General features: G+C 51.5%; 1 protein-coding gene across 9 annotated transcripts in view; it reads right to left on the bottom strand.

Moving 5' to 3' along the window:
• SEMA5B (semaphorin 5B) overlaps positions 1–13,418 on the bottom strand; it is a 121,214-nt gene that overhangs the window by 85,009 nt on the left and 22,787 nt on the right. For 3 of the 9 annotated variants that reach the window (XM_015130006.3, XM_077993799.1, XM_077993802.1), the window contains exon 1: positions 194–1,153. The exons of the other annotated variants lie outside the window; for them this stretch is intronic. The gene's annotated coding sequence lies outside the window, so the exon portion shown is untranslated. Of the gene's footprint in view, positions 1–193; positions 1,154–13,418 lie in introns of those variants that run through there. 9 annotated transcript variants of the gene reach the window in all.

Genomic DNA, 13,418 nt, shown 5'->3' with positions numbered 1-13,418 from the left:
AGCCCCAGCTCCCTGATGCCCCACCTCCTCACCCCCTATTGGCCCTGCTCCCTAGATCTCCCACCCCATCCAGCTGGCATGAGGTGAGGCAAACTAACGTCTAGTCTGAAAATACACCGTCAGAGCTGGTCCACTGTGACTCACTTGGGTACATCCAGCGAGCGCAGAAAGGGACACCCGTCCAAGTACTCACCCGTAGCAGCTCAGCTGCGGGCACCGTGCAGGGAAATCAGACAGCAGGCAGGAGAAGCAGTCCCGGGAAGCCAGCACCATCAGCCTGCTGTCTGCCAGAGCCTGGGCAGCAGCTGGGCTCTGGGCTCTCCCACTCCTCGCCCCCAGCGACAGAGGTCAGGACTTCAGCCCACGCCTGGGAGCAGACCTGAGGCCACAGGCACTCCGGTTCCAGATCCCTGAAAGGGGCTCTGGGCTTCCTGGGGCTGATGAGTTCTCAGTCCAGGAGAGCCGGGACTGCTGCTACTGTTCACGGGGAGAAACCAACATTTCCTGTAGAGTCCACCCAGGCCACTGTGCTCAGGTGAGGTCAGCAAGAAAACCTGACGAGCAGCTCCAGGCGGCTTGGTCTGGCCCCGGGAAAGCAGGACACAACGCGGCAGCCTGCCCCCGAGCAGCTCCGATTGTCCCTCGCACTGCTGAGCCTCACTCCCAGCGCCAGACAAAAGCGCTGGAAGCAGCTCGCAGCCCGGCTGTGACACACCAATCACCAGCGCCAGACTGTCCTCCCAGCTGGCCAAGCCCTGGCCACCCCACAAGGGCTGGCTTCCTCTCCCGTGTTTCCTCAAAGCTGCCTGAGGATGGTTTAGGATGATTTATCCTCGTGGAGTGGATTATTCGTCCCAACTTTGGCTGGACCAGAGAGCAGTGGTGTAATGCCCTGGCTTAGAGAGTGAGAGAGGGAGGAAGAGAGAGTGTGTGTGTAAGAGTGTGTGAGAGACCGTATGTGTGCATGTGAGCAAGAGAGGAGGGTGAGAAGCAGTGCGTGCATCTTCCCAGAGCATCTCTCTGTCCCTCTCTAATTTCATCCAATCCCTCTTTCCTCCTGGATTTGGAGACGGGGGATGGGCAGTGAGAGACACAGATTCCAGAAGAGGCAGGAGACACCATCCCTTCCTCCCCGCCCCCTTGCCACCCGCTCTGAGAGGGTGATAATGCCACCCCTCCCGCTCCTGCCACCCCCACAGCTGCTGCTGTCAGCAGTCAGCTCCCCCTGCCGAATACTCTCGGGGAACAACTTTGGAAGAAGAAGCATTTCACCAAATAGTCAGCGGCATCGCCCCTCCTTTTCCCAGCCCAGGTCCTTTTATGCTCCCATATTGGTCATTGTCCTCCCCTCCTCAAGCCCACCTGTCCCCACGCCCATTGTCCATAAGCCTCAGAAGCCTCTCCCCACCCGCCCATCTCAGAGCTATATCGTCTTCACCAGGCTTCCTGTGGGTCCTGGGCTGGGAGGACAGCAAGCCCTTCTGGAGTGTGCCACCAGCCCGGCGCCACTACAGCCTGACTTCCTCAACCTTCCCTCCTCTGTGCTGCCCACCAAGACACCCCACAGATAACAGGATGAGTGGTAACTCCAGGCTGCCTGCACAATTCATTTGGAGGGAAGCCAGGACTGCAGAGAGTGTAGTGGGGAGTAGAGGATATTCCACAGCCTCTCATCTCTCCCTCTCCTGTAAGATTAGCCACCTGTAGGGCGGAACACCTCTCTGTTTCACATCTTGGCTACCACAGAGGAGGCCAGGACCCCATCTATGGCTTTCATATTTACCTCTTGCTTTGCAAACAATTATGGTGGTTCTCAACGAGTGCAGAAGTGATTACTCTTTCTTGACCTGTGAAAGCAGGGAGGCCCCTGCCTCTCCTTCCTACATTTTCCTGCCATGGTGGGTGTGTGCTGATGGGTCTGTAGGGAGAAATGGGGAACGAGGTAAACAGAGTGAGGGATTTGGCGCTGGGAGGAGCTCTTTGGAGACACAGCACCACAGGCTGTGCCACCCTCGTCCTAAGGGTAATTGGCTTGACCATGCGAAGTGACCGCCCAGGCAGCTCGCTGTTGTGGTTGACTGCCTTGGCTTAGGGGTTAGGCAGGACCAGAAGTGTAAATTTATCAACTGTGTGACCTTGAGCAAGCTGCTAAATCTCTGAGACTCGGTTTCCCTATATGATAAGTGGGAATATTAATATCTATTTCATAGGGCTGTTGTGAGAATCAAATGGGATGAAATGGGTACAATGCTGCCCACAATGCCTGGCCCTCAGAGATGCTGGATCCTTTATTTCTTCTTCTACGGAATCCTGGGAAATGGAGGTGGTGGTTCTTGCACTGGGAAGGAGGCCCCCAGGTGAGCTGCTTAAAGGGGAAGGGCCGGCTGGAAGGAGCTGAGAGGGGTGTTTAGCAGGAGGAAAGCCGGGGATTGTAAACCCAGAAAGGAGAGGCGGAGGGGCAACATGTCAGGTTGGAAAAGCAAGTCCAGCCAAGGAGGCGGAACGTAACCCAGGACAAGCCAAGCTGGGGACCAGGACTGTGGCCAGGGCTGGAGGGACCCTGTGAGAAGCAGGGCATCGGGTGGTGGGGGTGGAGAGAGCTGCTTGCCTGGGAAAAATGTTAGTCTGGGGTTTTCTGGAACAGAACCCAGGGACCATGGCAGAGGGCGGCTGGGTCAGCAACAACCATCAGAATCCCAAATGGACAAATGGAGGCCTGAGTAGAACAGGACAAGTTTCTCCAGAGACCAAAAGGGAAGAAAAGGCAATGGCCTATGCTCTACCAGAAAACCCTTGATAACGACCAACAGCCCCCCGGGATGACAGGGTGTCCATAGCCCAAGCATCGGCGCCTAGAGACAGGTTCTAGGCAGAAGAAGCTGTAATCATGGGTCAGCCACAGGTCTCGATTCATACCTGAAAACAGCTGGCCTGGGCCACACATGGTTTACATCCTGAAGCCCCCTCTAGCATAGCTAAAGCTGAGAGGACACAGCACCCAAGCTTGAGAGCGGGGCCTGCGGTTCAAAAGAGGGGATGGCCGTGAATGCTCAGACCAGTACCTCAAATGAGACAGCCCAGTATCATGGGGAGATCATGGCTGGGGAGGCAGGAGGCTTGGGTTCTAGTCCCTATTCTGCCAACAGTTGGCTGGGCTGCTGGTCTTCCCTGGCCCACTGTATCTTCCTCTTTGAAATGAGACCAGATTTGTGGTCTTCAGACTGTTTACTTTTCAGCAGCAGAACCCATTCTCATCACTCTGAGCCTCCATTTCTCATTATTAAAGTGAAATCTTATCTAGAATATCTGTATATATCCAGATCAGACAGAAGCAGAGCTACGTTGATGGGTCAAGGGCTGGAGCCTGGCTGCCAGCCTCCTTCAGCAGCTCTTAAGGTAACTTGGAGGTGCTCTAGAGCTCCTCAGAACACAGCCTGAGATCACAGCACTAGTCTGAGGGCCTTTCCCCTCTCTGACTCCAGGGCTTTTCATCCCCACGGAACACTGAGTAGACACCAACTTGGATGGGTGCCAGCTGGAGGGCGAAGCCTAAGAGGGTCCCAAGGGAGGGGGCAGCTCTCCCCCAACACACACACTCAGCATCTACGGGGGTTGCAGGTCCCACAGCAGAGGCTGCTGAAGGTGGGAGCTGGCCTCGGTGGCTACGGGTGGCAGAAGGGAGGCCGTCTGGGCCCCGGGATCCGGGTGACAAATGTACTACACAGCAAGGCCAGATGGACGTCCCTGCCTTTGGCACCACGGCTGCTCCAGGAAACACTGGGCTGCCTTTCATACTCTGGATCATCGCAGGCTCCCTCTCTCCCCAGCTCAGCCAAATCATAAATCTAGCCTGCCAGGGGAGCTGGCTGCCCTGACCCCGGCCCCATGCTTCCCCGCCTTGGCCTCGCACATGCCAAGATCCAGGCACGAGCAGTGGAAGGAGGGACTGTGGGGCTGGGCCCACGTGGACTGAGAGCACTGTCTTGGTTTGGGGCTTTCCAGAATGTTCTTCAGCCATATTTTTCTCTTTTTGTCTTTCTAGCCTTCCTGTTCAAGATTCTGTCAAAGGCTTTCTTTTATAACCGTGCACCCCTCACACCAGCCTCCTCAGCCCTTCAAGAGTTTAAGTCTGACAGAAATTGGGATGTTCCGTGAGGCCCCAGAGCCCAAGACTGCCCTGTCCTTGCCCTGGGCCTCTGGGAAGGAAGCCAGAGTAGCGTTCGACCTGTCCAGTCCCCACGAAGAATGTTCTTGCACAGGCAAAGATCCCTCAGCTAGAGACGCAGGGAGCCCCTGGATTCTGTCTCCTGGAGGGGGCGCAAACGGCCTCACCAAGGGAGGATTGGTTCCCTCCCTGGTCCACCTGTGGGTTCTTTACTTGCCACTCCCACCGGCTGTCCTATGTCCACACCCAAGGAAAGGGAAGCCCCGAAAATGCTCTCTCCTGTTGCCCTGGCTCCACCTTCGCTACCTCCTTTCTTGCTTTTTTTCTTGTGAATTCAACATATCACTTTGTGTGGCACTTATGGTTTGTGAACTGCCCTTTCCCCCTTCGCAACAGTGCAGTGGGCACTGCCATCTCCTCTTCGGGTGTGGAAGCCGAGGCTCAGAGTGTCTGACCGGATCCAGGTCACAGACTTCACCACGGCCAGGCAGAGACTCGAACACCTGTGTTCTGTGGGTTGCTCGCTTTCTCATGGCTTTCTTCACCTCCCCCTCTCCTCAGCCTCCTTCAGTTTCCTCTCCTCCCCTCTAGCTCCTCCTCTTCTCTCCTTTCTTTCTGGCATCTCCTCTCAATCCCTCCTCTGCCTCTCCCCAGAAGATTTTCTCTCCTCCAGACCCACCTGAGGTCAGAGCTGATGGGGACCTTACCCCATCCCCTGGTTCACAGGCCAGGAGACTGAGGCCACGTTACCTGGCTGGTCCCCAGACCTCTCCCCTCCCCATCTCCACCAGGGCATGTTGGTGGCTGTGGGAGGCCAAGAGGGGTAATGGATTTCTTAAGTCATCCTGATTTTATTACTTGAAGCATTTCTAGGGCAGGACCCAGACGAATACTCGCTCCCTCCCTCCCTTCCCTCCTCCCTCCCTCTGCAGCAAAGATGCTGCATCTCTGCATAATGCCTGCGCCCTGTTTCACTCAGAAGGGAAAGGTCAAGGTCTGTGTCTCTGCAGCCAAAGTTACCAGCAGCCAGAGTCTTTGAGGGAAGTTCATCGGCCTGAGGCCTCTACCCCCAGGCCAGGAGACCCTGCCCCTGCCCCACACCACCCAGAGTGGGCCTCTCTCGTCACTGGGTCTTGTTATAGTTTGTCTCCTTGGGACAGAGATACCCCAGTCTCTAGGTATCACCCCTTCTCTTCCTCACGCCTCCACTTTAGGACATTCCCAGCTTGATGCAACCTCAGGCGGCAAACACTGCCTGACGACTGCCATGGAGAGCTTGGTGACAGTGACGTACCTGGCTGAGCCGGCTCCCAGGAGCAAGGCCACAGCCTGTCAAGACACTGAGAAGCCTCACAGGAGCCTCCCTTGGGGCCTTCTTACCACAGACCAGGCATCCCCACCTCGTATACCAACCTGATCTTTCCTTCTCCCAGGGCCCATCCACAAAGCCAAGGCCCAGGGAGCCTTGGCAAACCCTCTGGGAGTGCTCTGAACAGCAAGACCCATTTCACTCCGGGGTCGGCCACTCACAGCAGCCCGCAGAGGTTGGCCCACAGACTGGAGGAGCTAGTCGAGTAGAGCAGAAAGGATGGGGCTTTGATATCAAGAAGCCTGGCTGAATCCTGATCTGTCACTTATCAGCTCCCTGACCTTGGGCCAGTCACCACTCTGAGCCTCCTTTTCTCATCTGTTAAATGGGAAAGATAAAAGTTCCAGGCTTATCCATTTCACCAGGCGTGAGAGGATTCCACAAGGCGAAGCAGGTGAACATGTTCTGGAAATGGACGGAAACCTGGGTCAGTGTTACCCAGGTCTGCAGAGCTGTCAGTATTCCACTCCACCCCACAAAGCTCCAGACCTACCCTGCTAGTCCACCCATTTGGCTGTAGGATAGTCAGCTAGCTACCCAGCTTCCCCTGAGGTGTGACTTCGTCCCTGACTCCTGGCCTCCTTTAGTCTCCAAGTAGGAGCCTAGAGTTCTTTGTTCCCTCTTCCCAGGGGCTCCGCTCAGTGAAAAGGCACTCCAAGTCTCATCTTCTCAACTCATTGCAAGAAGTAGAGAGATTTACTGCTGAGGCCTTCATTACCACTTAATTGTGTTCCCACTAAACTCTCATTCATTAGCCACTCTAAAGCTGTCAGCACAATTAAACAGACTTATTGACTTACAGACTTTGAGGGTGGGAAGACAACTTCAGCAAGTCCAATCTGTCCAACCCTTTCATGTTAGAAATGAGGAAAATGAGGGCAAGAGATGGTAGTTGACTCAACCAAGGTCACACAGCAGCTAGTGATGGAGTCGGAGTTAGAAACCCAGGCCGTACAGTTCCGGCCCGGAGGCCCCCCTTCCCATTACACCACATTCCTAAGGGAAGGCAATGCCACCTCTCACCTTCCATCATCTTTCATTTCCCAAAGCAGCTATTTAGAATTGAGGCGTGTCCCCAGCTGGAAGAAAATATAAATGTAGAATTTTAAGTAGATTAAAAAAAAAACTCACCAAAGATAATGACATCTGTACCTGAGGCAAATGGTGACCAGCTGTAAACACGAATGAGCCTCTACCTCCTGGAGCTGAGGGCAGCGAGGACCCTCCCTTCTCCCTTCCCCTCCCCAGGGAGGAGCAGTCATACAGACAGGACCAATGGAGCCGCAGGCTGGCTCCACGAAGACCGCCAGCATCTGGTTCCATGCAGATACTCGGTCCCAACTGGACATCCTGTAGCACAGTCTCTGAAGTGGGACCCAAGAATCTACACAGGCTAAAACAGGTTCTAAGGAAGAAAACACCGAACATCCACAACAGCTATGGGGACACAGAGAAAAAGACAGCCACAAAAATAGACTTCTAATAAAAGGAACAGGCCGGGCACGGTGGCTCACACCTGTAATCCCAGCACTTTGGGAGGCTGAGGCAGGTGAATCGCGAGGTCAAGAGATCGAGACAATCCTGGCTAACATGGTGAAACCCTGTCTCTACTAAAAATACAAAAATTAGCTGGCCGTGGTGGCGCACGCCTGTAGTCCCAGCAGGTGGTTGAGGCAGGAGAATCGCTTGAACCCGGGAGGCAGAGGTTGCAGTGAGCCATGATTGCATCACTGCACTCCAGCCTAGGTGACAGAGTGAGACTCTGTCTCAAAAAAAAAAAAGGGGGGGGGAACAAAGGGGCAGCCCTCCTGAAGGACAGAATAAGGCAAGGGCAGGAGGGAGGAGCTGGACTGGGAAGGAATGGGGCAAGGGGAGCTGGTCCTAGAGGTGGCGCAGGTGCAAACCCTGAGCCAAGGTTCTCAGTCATGATGGCTATGGCCCAGTCGTCATGAGGCAAGCGCCAGGACAACAGTTTCAACCTGAGGCCAAAGGGGTGGCCCTGGAGGCCAGGCAGGAAGAGGCTATAAAGGGCATCATAACAGCAAATGGCTCTCTGGCATTTGGCACGCACCTGGCACTGTCCAGAGTGCTTTAGGTGTATTCATAAATCTAACCCTATCTAAGCTCTGTGAAGTGGGGTCACTGTCATCACCCCATGGTGCAGGTGAGGAGACAGAGGCTAGGGAACTAAAGTAACAGGGCCAATAGGTGGCAGAGCAGGAACTCAAACCCAGGGACTCAAACCTACTGTGACTCCAACACACTGCCATTGTAGAAGACTAAAGCTAGAACTCCAGCCTGGGGTGCACAGTGCTTCTTAACAGGGGAGCCCATGGCATTTTTTGAGGGATGCACCTTCCTGGTGAGCTGCAAGGATTTAGCATCCCTGGCCACCAAATGACAATAGGATACCCCAGTCACCTGAATACCCAAAACAGCCCCGTACTTTCAGACACCTGCGTACGTGGTGGTAGTCGACCCACTCCAGGTGGAGAACCACCTGAGGCAAGAAATAAGGATGAAGTGGGAGCACACACTGAATCCCAGAGGCTTGGCCTCGCCCTGCAAGGGACTGTGCTAGACAGGGAGCTGGTTGATCCCCAGGAGGCAGCCCTGGGAGGAGCAGGACGGATTTCGTATCCAAGTGTCCCCCAGAGCTCAAGGTACTGGGCCCCAGCAGGATGTGACGCGGGGTAGGGGGTGATGCTGGAGAAGAAGGAAAGGCAGTGGGAAGAGACCATAAACTCAGACAGCCAAGGCTTGAAGGGAAATCTCAGGGGAGTCTGAATGTGGGGATGACCTCGGCATCCCCACCCTCTCTCACACAGTGGGTGGCAGCCACCAGCCACAGCTCAGCCTCTGTGGGGTGAGCTTTTCTGCAGAGGCTTGGGAAGCAGCAGGAGTATCATGGAGAAAAAGAAAAATAAGTCCAAGAACCATAGATTTTGGAGAAGGAACTACCCCCACCCTGACTCCCTCCGTTTTTTTTTAAACCTTAGCTGGTGGCAGCAGAAAATTCACAAAGAGCTGCAGTCATCGGGGCAGTGGAGGAATCTTCAAACCTTTTTCCCTTCATACTCAATACATCTGCGCCACTCTATCCAACTCTTCTCTTCCTACCTCTCTCCCCTTCGTAATTCCCAGTGACCGAAACTCCAGAATGTATTTATAATGTACTGAAGAATGCATTTATAATGTACTGAATGTACATTTATCATTTACATTTATAATGTACTGAAGAATGCATTTAGACAACATGAGCTAAGTTCATACCCATTCATGCCCTTAAAAGCCCAGGCCTGGTGACATCTGCATTCAACCTCACAGCAGGCAGCCAGGCAAGGTACTTAGTGGCAGGAGGAGCGAGCACAGGGAATCCATAAAGCAAAAAGAAGAGGTGATGACATTCCTCAGGCACTTATTGGGTAACAAACTCCTTTGATAACTCCAAATTCTACACAATAAGGTGCATGCTGGGCACTGCTCATTCCTCCAAAAGCAATGTAAAACACAGTCCTTGCCCTCCGGGAGACAAGATACACATGCAATGCCATTTTTGAAACAATGTCAAAATAAGTGTTCTCCGCAACAATTTCTATAGGTGTTTTGAAGTGAAAGAGAATTCAGCTAGACAACCAAGGCACAAGAATCAGAATAGGCTGCGCATCCCAGCATGTCGAGAGGCCTCAGTGGCACAAGGATGAGGAAACCCAAGTGCCAGAAAACACAAATGGGTGAAACCCATGGGGTAATGGGGAGAGAGCAAGGGAAGAGGCGTTGGGAGGGCGTCATTCTCGGAGCCCTGTGCTGGTGTCAGGTGGACAGGCATCACGGATGGGGTATGCAGGTGGAGCTCAACTTTCACTATTCCATTAACCCAGTGCATTGCATTCCGAAGGAGCCTGTCAGTCTTGATAGACACAGGAGAATGCGTGCATTCCCTCAGAAGCAAACCTACTCAGTGTCCCGCTCCCAAATGCTTTTGTGTGGATAATCACCGTTCTAAGTAAGAGACACTTCAAGTTTCCCAGTTCATTTTCTTGCTGCAAAGCTTGCAAGAGCAGCAGACGGATGCAAACTCCTGCTTCTCTTCTACTGGTGAAAACAACCCAATTTGAAGAATAAGCACCAATTAACTAAGTGGGAAGCTCAAGCTGTGAATCCTGAAGAGCTGTAACCTGACAGCAAATTGCAGTTCTTTGGAGGGAGCGGTGGGAGGCAGGGGCAGCCTCCAGTCAAAGTAGCCTCCTGAAGCCCCGACCGGCAGACACTGATCATTATAAGTCATTCACGTCTCAGCAAACAGTGGGACACTTGTTTAGGAGAAATATTAAAAGAGGGGTTCCTTTTTGAGCACAGGGTTATTTATTCTCAAAGAAAATGCTTTGGATGCCATTTCCAAATTAAATTTGTTAAGAACTAGCCAGAAAATTAAACTTCACGTAAACACACAGTCCTTTAGTTTTCTTACCTGTAAAACGGTGATGACCCCAGACATACTTATTTCCAGAGATAAGGATGAGGTGGTGCTTTGTAACCCGGAAAGCACTACAAAAACAATTACTAGCATCCATAGTGTGTCATATGTCTATCATCCTAGTGAGCGTGACAGGTAAAATCAACAAGCAGGTACAGTTACCTCCAAGAAGGGGAAAGCACGCTGCAGTCACCTGCAGATGGCTGAGTTCAAGTCAATTTAAGTTTTTTGAATGTCCAGTAAGTGCACGGCACTGCAAAAAGTACTGAGGACACAAAAGTGAATGAGAAGCAGCCACTACCCACCGGGAAAATCTCATAAAGAAATAAGCCTACTTCCAAATCAAAACATAAAACCACTTTCAGAGAAACAGAAACACAGTAACAAAGTGCTCCCACTAAAGCCTCAGGCTTCCCCTTGCACCCACACACTATTAGCTCATCCACTCAGTATTTACCATTGGCATGCTTTTAGTTCAAGTAACCCAAAACTCAATTCAATTCAAAGAGGCTTAAACCAAAGAAAATAGAGTAATTCACATGAGAGGAGCTTTAGAGATAATAAAAACCATGCAGTTCAGGTTCTTTCCATCTCTCCACTCTGCCAGCCGCTAAAATTCCACATCCTGCCATTCTCCATCCTCAGGAGGCCTCTCCCCAAAGAAAGTTCTTGAAGTTTGCCAGGTGTGGTGGCTCACGCCTGTAATCCCAGCACTTTGGGAGGCCGAGGCAGGCAAATAATGAAGTCAGGAGTTCGAGACGAGCCTGGCTAACATGGTGAAACCCCGTCTCTACTAAAAATACAAAAAATTAGCCAGGCATAGTGGCAGGTGCCTGTAATCCCAGCTATTCAGGAGACCGGCAGGAGAACTGCATGAACTTTGGAGGCGGAGGTTGCAGTGAGCTGAGATTGCGCCACTGCACTCCAGGCTGGACGACAGACTGAGACTCCGTCTCAAAAAAAAAAAAAAAAAAGAAAGAAAGAAAGTTCTTGAAGTTATAATTCAGCTGCCAAGAACAATCAGGGCAGCCTTCCTTGTTTAGCATCTACCTAGAGAATGACTTCTGGTGGCTTTCTATTGACAAACAGGAAGAACTTTCCTAGAAATCAAAAACCTCTCCTCAAATCTCATTAGTCAAAATTGTGTCATGTGTCCATTTATGGCCCATGCTAAAGTTAAACAGCATACGTACCCTTAAACCTGTCAAGGCCATCTCCTTAGTCAAGCCCGAGTTTCACTGCTGCTACTCCGGGAGGAGGTGTGGAATGGAGGATGGGAAGTTTACTACAAGGTGCCCTACTCAGAACTTTAGTTACCCACTTTCCAAGCCCATATAAGAAATGCAAATTAAACGTGAAGAAAAATTTGCCTTAGGCAGATACACTGTGTCTAGCAAGAAGGGACATCCGTCAGCAAGAGGCACAGCTGGAAAAAGGAAAGAGCAGGCACAAAATTCAAAACCTCAGGGGGCCATTTGGCGTAAGCAAATTGTCCCATACACCCCACTGAATCAGAGCCCAGTCCATTAATTAAGGTTTCTAATATACCCTTGGGACACCAAGAAAAGGTTACATTTACACTTGCATTACCCCGTGTAAGAAGGCAGGGATGCATATAACACATTTTATAGAGAATCACAAACTCAATGGCTAACAATGTAAAAGTGTTGTTGCTTAAAGAGGCCGATCTAAAGTGTGGTAGAACACTTTACACTTTAGAATGACCCACCCCAGCTTCTCTGGAGAGCTGGGATTTCGGGTGCAGACTGCAAATATAATATACCCAGGCAACAATATGTTACAGCTGGCCTCCCACCAGGCTCCTCCACGCTGATGGAAATTGATTGCACCTCATTTCCAGTGAACAAATAGTTGGTATTTGGATTAGGATGTTGCTCTTTTAGAACAAACACTCAGGCTTCCAGCCCCACCTGGACCTATCAAATCTGAATCTCATGGGTGGGCCCAAACTCAGTCTTTTCTTAAAGTTCCCCTAGTAAATCTGATGATCAGTCTGACCAAACCTCACACTGCCTCCCTGAAAATCCAGAATACTCTGTAGGAAAAACTTCCTGAATGGGAGAACCAGTGCCTTATGGAACTCTGAGAGGTTATCTCTTCTACACCCTCTCTTGCCTTCAAGAAGGCCAGCATGAAAGGTCAGAGGAATGGCAGAAGCCCTGAGCACTCACTCCTTCCGGGGATGAGCACACTTTCACTCAAGCACCATAGCCAATCCACCACTCAGACCCCATTGCTCCCCTACACACCCTCTTCCTGCCCACAGCCTTCCTCCACCTGGCCCCACCCCTGACAGCATCAGGGTCCTCCCTAGCCAGAAAGGACATTATCTGTCACCTATTAAAGGACATCATGCCAGTTTTTACCTCACAAGTTCCTTTTGTAATTGACTCCCCACCCCATTCTGTCTCACTGAAGAAATGTTCTTCATTTGATGCTTATTATTATTATAATTATTATTATTATTATTATTATTATTATTATTATTTAGAGACAGGGTCTTGCTCTGTTGCCCAGGGACTGGAGTGCAGTGGTGCGATCATAGCTCACTACAGCCTCAAACTCCTGGGCTCAAGTGATCCTCTCACCTCAGCCTCCCAAAGTGCTGGGACTATAGGTGTGCATCACCGTACCTGGTTAGTTGTTTGTGTTTTTTTAGAGAGATGGGGTCTTGCTATGTTGCCCAGGCTTCATTGTATATTTAACTCCAATTCCTCTCATTGTAACAGGCTGAGGTTGAGGGCAAGGGAGGTGGAATAGAGAATAAATAGGGACTCAGGACTCAGGACTCCTTGGCCACCAGAATGTGACTCCCAGGGATGAAAGAGTGATTGGCCTGAGGGGGTCATTTGAGCTCTTCATTTTTTTCCAGGCAATGGAGAGAGCAATCCTGATACCTGAAACACTCCAGTTTCAGGGGGACGCTGGTCCTGGGGACCTGCCTACCATGCAGACTGTTTGTCTCCATCCCACCAATTCCTGTAATCTTTCATTGCCAGCCCCTGCATGGCCAGAGATTATGGGCTTGGCCATTACTCACAAGGCTCTTCTCTTTCTGGCTTGGTCAAACACCACCTGTGTGACTTTGGAGCTATTCTGCAATGTCTCTGAGCCTCAACTTCCTCCTAAGATGGATAATGCTTGCCTTGGCTTGTCTCCCCAGTTCTCATGAGACTCAAAACACAACAAATGTGACTGTGCTCTGTCAACCTGAAAGCACTGTCCACTCATGAAGGGTCACTGTCCACTGGGCTAGGAGTGTCTGCCGCTGGGAAAAGCAGTTCATCCATCTTTGTGCCTCCAATGTCTGGTGTTGGTAAATGACCCCCGAGGGGTGGCTGCTGGGTGGTACATGAACCAAATGAGGGGACGACAGAGGAGGATGG

The sequence above is a fragment of the Macaca mulatta genome, chromosome 2 (genome assembly GCF_049350105.2).
Source record: "Macaca mulatta isolate MMU2019108-1 chromosome 2, T2T-MMU8v2.0, whole genome shotgun sequence".
NCBI lineage: Eukaryota > Metazoa > Chordata > Mammalia > Primates > Cercopithecidae > Macaca > Macaca mulatta.
The sequence above is the reverse complement of the archived record's forward strand: the minus strand, read 5'-3'. Positions and strand labels throughout refer to the sequence as shown.